Genomic DNA, 9105 nt, shown 5'->3' with positions numbered 1-9105 from the left:
CAATATACATCAATCTGAGCTTCAAAGGGCCGTTCGGATGGGTGCACTGGTGTGCGTGCCGTCGCGTGCGTTTGTCTAACGATGGGACCTCAACTCCCGTGAAGAAGGTATGACTGGTATAAAGTGTAGAGTGTTTACCACAGGGAAGCTGCTGGCGGCCCGTTTGACGGCTGGAAAATGGGCCAGTGCAGGAGCGTTATGCTGTCGACTGGGGATGTCAAAATGATTTGATTTCCACAATCATTATTTATTCATGGTGGATAATGATTGCTTACTTAAGCTGGAACTGTTTTTATAACAGGTATTCAAAATGATTCGATTCGACATATGCAAACATATTCAATCGTTTTTTGTATAATTTTATAGAAATCAAATTACTATTTCACAATTGTTCTTATTGAATAGTTTATAACAAAAATATCAAGAAATTTAAATACAGAATTGTACTGACAAATTGACGTGTCTGTAACACTAGGAGGTTAATTATTTACGAACAAGTGGGTTTTGTGTCCAAGTACATTTTAAAGCTCATTAAAATGATTAAATGCATGCATTCCAATAAACTTGAAACGAACCTCATGCACATTTTTAGAGAGTATATCTTCGAAAAACTGTACTCTATCGATTTTTAAAAATATTTGTTAATGTAATTAAAGTTGTTATTATGATTCCCGTCACGTTAAAGAGACTTGTTCAAATTGTATCTATTATTAACTTATCATTGTGAAAAAAACTGATAGGGTATATCACAACTTTCCGTCCAATCGAATTACAAATATCTCGAAACTCATTTCTCATAATTTAAATCTGTAAATATTTCGATACTCTTTTCATGCAAGTCAACGTAGGTAATTGACGAACACAAAGACCACCATTTTAAACCCAACATTTAAACCATTCTAATAGTTATAACGTCTACGTATCTATTGGTATCATGTATTCACTTTAGTTTTAGTGTAATTTTATTTTCCAAGAAATAAACTTTCTGGGATCTAAGTTTTTGAGATAAGGAGGATTCCTAGTCCAAAAATTTCCCAGAAGCCATTTTTTAAAGTCCCAGAAAGCCATTTTTTAAATTCATACTTTTTCATTTAAATTCATGTTTCATGCATTTTTTAAGACATTTGGCATTCAAAAAATTTTCGATATTGACGATTTCATGGATCATAGATCAAAAAAGTGAAACTTTGGCCGCTTTGAGGCACGTGTTTCCAAAGTCCGATTGAGCTGAGATTTTTCGCTGCTTCTAAGCGAAATTCAAAGGAAGGATTTTCCTCCAATCTACTCGGTCCGGGGCTACTCGTCGCCGATTTCCTAGACGTCTCGACACTGGCAGGTCCGCTGGTCAAGGTATCCTGCACGTTGGACCGCTCTGTCTGTGATGCCGGTGAGGTGAAGTGAACCGATTTTACCGCATTGTCGTTCGGCGTCCTCGCGTCCAGTGTCTATGATTACAAAGAGTCGCGCAAAGAGAAAATCTATCGTTCCGGCAACACAGTTTTTGTACCGTTTGCTGCCAAATGCTGTACAGTTCTGTTTTTCACCATGTACAAGCGAATATCGTATTTTAAAATCCTCCACAAGGTTTACAGTTCTAAAAGATTACACTGGTGATGCTTTGTTAAATGTTACTGAACCAGTTTTCAGGTTTATGCTGGAATATATATGTAGTTGAAACTTCGGAAAAACTCATATTATATATCACGCTCAATTACAACACTTTTCATCCACTCCTAACCTGATCACTTTGTTTATTTACATTGCTCGATTGGTACCTTTGTTTGATGTTAAATTGGTTCCTTTGGTTTCGCACTTTTCGCGACTTATAAACATAGACTCTGCTCGCGTCATGTCCGGTCCATTGTAGCCTACAGATCTTTAGCAGGTGCACAAAGAAAATCTATCTGAGTAGTACCTGCAGCCCGTGCCACTCCCCGCTTTCGATTGTACCCCACCAAATATTGTCTGCACCACTTTCCGTTCAAAGACGGCCAGTACGCGTATGTCCTCCGTGGACAGCGTCACGGTTTCAAGAACTTCACTACCAAAACTACTGGTCTAATTTCGGTTTTGTAATATTTTGTACGAGAGCTGAGGCAAAAAATCTTTGGAAATGGTGGGCCCCAAAAACTTGGCGCCTACCTTGTTTTTGGGGTTTGAATTGTCTTTAAAAATTCGAGGAGAAAGGTTGTTCGAAAAACCTATTGCAGTAGAAGTGACACTGCGAGCATTGTTTAATAATATCGGAAAAAGTTAAAAGCTGATTAAAATTTAAAAAAAAAATAGAAACTCAGAAATTTAAGTGAAGTCACCGTAAAAAACAGAATGATCGATCAAAACAACGTGTTCCTTAATAAAAGTTATTTGTATCTAATCCTATAACCTAACCTAGAAAATAACCTCGGCGGTTGAAGTTAGCCAGTTCCTCAGAGTATCGTGACATACACTGGTACTGGGAAAGAGAGCGGCAACGGTTGCGGTGATGAAGAATGGAAGGAAACTGAATACGCCAAAAAAAGGCCCCAAAGGGAAAAGTGTAGACAGACAAATGAATGGAATTGATCAAGACGAAGTTGAAGAGTTTGATTGACCACCACATTAGAACGTTAGCCGACCCTGAGGCGGTCAAAATGGAAGTCTAAGCATTGCTGGCTCTACCAACCCGCTGGTTACAACATACATACATACACACTCATACAGTAAATGCTCAGCTCTTTGAGCTAAGTCGCGTGATATACGGCATTCGGCCCTTTGGAGCACTTTCATATCATTGCTGTTGTCAAAAATTGCTAAACCTTTCTAGGAAGAAAGACAAAACGGGCAGTTTTATTAGAGAAAATGCAAAGTATTTTTTTATCAAATCAGATTGTTTCGTTCGAAATGAAAATAAATTCAATAAAATAAAATAAAAAAAAATAATTAAAAAAATCTGCAAAAAAAAATTTTGGAGCATACTCAATAAAAAGGTTCCAATTTTCGTATCAATGTGAACACAATACACACTAATGTCTTTAGCAAGACGAAAATTTGATCCACTGTAATCACTTTGAAGATTAAAGGTTTTTAGATAATTAAACAATATCGATAACGAATTCTCTCAACTAATCTAGTTGATCGAAACCGCATTAGCCCCCAGGCTAGCGTGACATATTGTTGTTAGATTATTAAACTCCCAGTTGGTCTCGAGGTACGATGCTGACCTTACAAGCCAGTTGTCGTAGGTTCGAGGCTCGGCTCGGGAGAGACTGTTAGTGTCAGTAGGATCGTAGCGCTAGCCCCGCAACTGTCATGTACCCCAGTTGGCTGCGAAGTCTGTGTATAATAAACAGAAGGTCGAGTTCTGAATCGGAATGTAGCACCAAGGCTTTGCTTTGCTTTAGATTATTAAACTGACTTAAAAAACTTTAACAATAAACAATTGAATTTCCCAACCGAGGAATACTATTTTAATCACCCTAAACCTATTTTAAGTAGTTAGCATTTATTTCACAGAGAATTTTTGATCGATGCTAATTCAATAATTTCTCTGTTTATATAGGGTTGCTTCGGCAGGTTTTCTGCAGCAATCTTATGCAGAAACCTGCCTTTCGCTACCCCATTCGTGAGACAGCTAGATAATCAAAGTTTTGGTTTCCGTCATTTAAATTGTCGTTCTCTTCGACTATTTAAAACAGGCGCCACTTATTAAGCCGTTCCTTACCCTAATACTTACTTACTTCACTTTGTTGGCCGACGGACCGTTTATCGGCCTAAGGCCGAACGAATTAGAGATGGCTAGCTTCTACTGTCTTGGGCAACCGTTCCCTAGTCACCTCGTACACCAGAAGATCGTGCATCTTCTTTTACTGCGCACATCCACCGATTGCGAGGCCTATCATGGAATCGACGAACTTTTCCTGGTTTAATGGTGAGTATAGCTTTGGAAGCTCTCTCTTCAGGCACACCGAAAAGTTATGCAAATAAAGAACCAGAAACCATATCTCTTTATTTTAAGTATCGACATCTAGCGGCGGATGGGACGCACTCTACACTCAAAATTTCATTACACTTATATCACATACATACGACATACGTAACACTCAGGAAGAAATCTTCAAAAAAAAGTTGGTACAAAATGAACTACTCGAATGGTACCACCCTCTGAATAAAATCACTGTTTGAGTTGTTTTTGAAAGCAGTGTACCTGCGCAGCCCTGCATTTGTCTCGTTTCTACTCAAAAATGTCGCATTGATTATGTAAATAACATTTTGACAGTTCAGTATGGGATTTTCTCTGGGGCTCGATAAAGCCGAGAAAAAGAAAATTCATTTTGTTTATTATTTGTCGAGCAGTTAGACATGACGAGGTACGGAGTACTATGGGGCAACGTGTACCAGAAAAAAAACGCCAGTGTTACGTATGTCTTAGGTATGTGTTTATATCATTCATACTTGCTTGTGGTGAAGAATTATTTAGGTCTCTCTTAACCTTGTACAAAACCAAAAAGACTTTTTATGGATTTTGTTTTCAATGATTTCCATTGTTGCTCGAGTTGGAAACCGAATATCTTGACTAACGACTATCGACAATCGAGTAGTACTGTGTACAGCGCCTCTTAAGTGCATTAGTCGCGACGTTAAGTCGAATGAACGGCACGACAAAAAATTATTCCGTTAGTCCAAATTCCAATGTAAACAAGAATAGTCATTGGCGTAACAAAGGAAAAATTCTAGGGGGACTAATTTTTATGCAAAAACGGTCTAGCAAGTTTTTTTTTTAATTTTTTGCATTGTGGGATCCGATTTCGGCACTACAGCAGAAACTGGAGGAAGCCGACTCATTCTCATTCTGTTCTCATTTTTTTTTTCATTCCTGGGAAATATTTGATTTGTGGTGATATGAACCGAAGTCCATAGTTGAAATCACTTGGAATTGGCGATTCCTTTTTTTTAAACGATTCGGGATAATGTCCGCTTTTGAATTTCGACAGCTGTTTGTTGATGGAAAACGCGCGTCAATAAAGGCAGAGGAATAGATAGAGAGGTAGGGCAAAAAGAGTAAATGTGTATTCAATCACGTCATTATTGTCATTATTTTTATTCAATTGTTGCCTTGTTGAAGTAGAATTGTTTGATGAGGTCGATGAAAGAAATTATTATTATTTAAAAAATTGAAATAAGAAATGAAAGAAGTCCTCTAGTGCCAACTGTACAATTTTGAGAAGCAAAATTAGTAATGGTATGATTAACTCAAGGAAGGGCTACAGAAATCCTCTTGAGAGATTTCCCTGAACTCAGTCCTGTCTAAACTTGATTCTGATAGATTTAAAATCACCGTTTTAACTGATCATTGAAGAAAAAAATAAAAAAAGATTTTTGATTTTGCCTATCGGGAACGAACTGTTCGAACAATGCAAAATCCACGCCTATGACATCGCGCCATGTTTCAAGGACTAGCATCTCAACGTATATGTTAACGAGATAGCATATCACCGCCACTTTTCATATACCTTTATCTGACAGCTAACGATGGACATAAATGAGTTTGAGCTCAGGACATGAGTTCATTGTCATTCACTGTTGCTCGGTATTAGGATGTCAATAGCTCGGTAAAATCAGTGTAGAATAGAACAGGGACGGCTCACGACTCAGCTTAATTAGTTTCGTCGGGAAACCGTGACCCATGATATGATATGCCACAGCTCGTGGAACGCCACTTTCGAAAATCAGCCTGGTATTCGCTGACGAAGGACTTCGTTACCGGTCTCAATCCGAAGAACAGGATACGGGAGAGCACTTTTTGTGGAGTTGGGTAACGTAATGCCTCGAGAGTTGTAGCAATCTTGTCTATGAACCTTCTCGTAGATTGTGCATATGAGGCCTTCTAACCAGTCCAGCATTTGTTCATCCACCCAGATCCTCAGTTTAATCTGGTGGAGCGCATACAGGATACTATCCTCCCCACCGGGCCACCGGCCTTGTCGTTTTCAGCTCACTAATCGCCTTCTTAACCTCCTAATGTGTTGGTAGCTCCGCAGCTTGTTCGTCACTCATAATCCTCAACCTGTTCCTGTTTGGCTTCTCTTGCTTTTCACCGTTTGATAGCGCCTGAAAGTGCTCCTTCCAGCTGGGTGCAAAATCGTCGGTTTATCCGTAAGCAGGTTGCCGTCCTTTACTCATGACCGGCACAGAAAAATTCCTGCTTCTGACTCTGTTAGTTGTGCGAGATTTCAGCACGTTCAACAACGGATCTTACAATCGCCGAGATAATGGTCAGAGGTCCCCGAAAAGACCTATCATCATTAACATCCAAAAAGTGTCTACCATCAATCAGTATGTGATGTTCCAAGAATCCAATTTGAAATCGTTTACCGTTTTCTGTTCCGTGTCCGTTGCCTAAGTCTTTACCGGTTGTTCTGTTCCGTATTTCTAATTTCTTTGTTCGTGGTTAGGGCGTGGTTGGGGTTAGCAGGTTCCGGTATGCCATCTCACCAGGGTCGCGGTACCTGCATCTTTGTGATAGTGCTGTCATCTTAGGTGTTGCTGGCGGGATACTGCATTTCATGATCCAGCTGCCCGCTCCGAGTCAGACGCCGTCCCTAACACAGTCGCGCACGACCTCCCTTCCCAGTCAGCACATGACCAAAGTTTCTACCGGGGGTTGATTGCACGATTTACGCTAAGGGTACTCGTATTCCGGTCGGCACCACGTGGAGGTTAGAACAGTAGTTGCTGGACAGAGGTGAGTGACCACATTAGCGTTACACATATCCAGTCATTAACCAACCAACGGAACTTTCAGATCATCTATGTCCCTCCTGATCGATTTTCTTGGCACTCCAATGTTTTCGGTTAACACCATCATTTCGATGACATTTATTGTGGTAAGGTTAGGCATATTCAATCAACCTGGCATAGTTTCATGTACTCTGTTCGTCTACCTTGTCATGAACCACTAACGAACTACTAGATTGCTACAGTACTACTACTCATCATCAATGCAACAAAATGACAAACAAAAATGGCCGTGTTTTGGCTCTGTTTCGCTACTGTGCGTTGCCAACCTCCTGGAGTGACGCTGGTTCCTTCTCCGCTTGTAAATTACGTTCTCTACCACCTGGCCTTGCTAGTGCCTATCCATCAGAGAGTCTCTCATGGCGTAACTAGGATACCGACATCAGTCTACTCGGACTTCTGCGCTGATTCAGATAATGGTGCTTATTACGGGAGTCACTTCACGGTGAAATATATTTCACTCTCACGCTCACTTCACTTTTTTAGACCTATTCCCGATTTCACCTCAAGTGAGGTGACAAAAATCATCTCCGTGGAGTGAGATTGACAGTGAAGTGAAATTGAGAATAGGACAAGTGAAATGAAATTGTTTCCCAGCTCAATAATGTCTAAGTCCCAGAAAGTCGTTTTTTCCCGTTTTTTTAGATAACACCAGATCTTGACGTGTTCTGCATTTCTAAGACATTCGGCATCAAAAAAAATGTTTTTTTTTCGGAATCGAAAATTTCCTGAACTAGTTTGCATTTTTTTCATCGGGCAAAAAATGAAAAATTGACCGCTTTAAGGCACGGATCAAACTCTGATTCGCTTCGTTACTGAAGAATAAATCCAATATTTACCATTAGATCACAAATCAATCAACTTTAAGACTTATGGCATCTTCGTGGAATCATTTCACCGTTCAAAATGGTCGTGAAATAGTTCCACGAGAAACGTCGCTTTTTCCGTTCTCACTTCACTGATATGACACTCATAATAACCCAGATTCCACGGCAAATGTCACTTCGCGACGTTTTTCTCACTTACGTGAGTCCCGTAATAGGATTTTGTTCACTTCACTCTGATTTCACCGTGAAGTGACTCCTGTAATAAGCACCAATATCAACGTATCATTGACTGAAATTGATTGGAAGCTGACATGGACAATGCTCAAATTGTAGATTACGCCATAGACCGACACGTACATAACAGTACTATCTCTTATGGGCACCGCTACGGGGGGGCAAGGGGGGTAGGAGCTTTAGCCCCCTCTAGAAAGTGTTTAGCCCCCCCTAGAATTTTCCGGAGAAGATTGAATTCAATATAAATACATTCCATACTACTTATCAGAGCATCAAAATCAACACAAATTGAGATGTCGTCATTCATTGGCTAAAAACTAGTTCTACACCCAGGATCGTTTCTCAAGCCTAGCTCTCTTACTCATCTTACCAGTCAGACAAGAGCTGTAGTAACTCGTGGTGTATCAAGAAGTTGTCACCATTTTACTCGGTTTTGGGCTGTGTTTCACCAGTTCCTGCGCCCCTTACTTTCTGGTGCCGGTAGGGTTTGCTGAAGAGAAGTGATTTCACAGGGTTGTCGTCCGGCATCCTTACGACGTGACCGGCCCACCGCAACCTATTGTCTTTCGCCAGGTGCGCAATGGGGTTCTCTCCAAGCAGCGCTTGTAGCTAATGGTTCATGCGCTGTCGCCGTTATCCGTCGTCCGTTTGTACTCCACCGTAGATAGTCCACGGCACCTTCCGTTCGAAAACACCAAGAGGACTTCCGTGACCGGCCCACCGCAACCTATTGTCTTTCGCCAGGTGCGCAATGGGGTTCTCTCCAAGCAGCGCTTGTAGCTAATGGCTCATGCGCTGTCGCCGTTATCCGTCGTCCGTTTGTACTCCACCGTAGAAAGTCCACGGCACCTTCCGTTCGAAAACACCAAGAGGACTTCCGTAAAGGACTACCGGTTATATCAGGGTCCCCAATGACGATCTTGATGTCTCTACGCGAGCAGCTATCGTAAAGTTTCTCCAGCTGTGCGTAGAACGTTTCTTTTTCTGCATCAGTGTTATGAGTTAATTTGATTAAAATATGTTCGCTGTATATTTAACGTGTAATGACAAATGAACGACAGTAAAAATCTGGCAGCAGGGTAGCGAGCCAGCATCATGCAGCATATTACAACATGGTGTCAGAAGTAAATAATATTTTGTTTATTTTCGCGTAAAAAGCCGGGAAAATAGCCTAAAGAAGTTCGGAAAAAGAGGTCAAAAGCTGAGAAGTTACTGACAAGTGGAGTTTCGTCGGAAAATCATCCGCCGCGATCGCTAAGTTTGGAAATCC

This window comes from Wyeomyia smithii, chromosome 3 (assembly GCF_029784165.1).
Source record: "Wyeomyia smithii strain HCP4-BCI-WySm-NY-G18 chromosome 3, ASM2978416v1, whole genome shotgun sequence".
Taxonomy (NCBI): Eukaryota; Metazoa; Arthropoda; class Insecta; order Diptera; family Culicidae; genus Wyeomyia; species Wyeomyia smithii.
Note: the sequence above shows the minus strand (reverse complement) of the source record.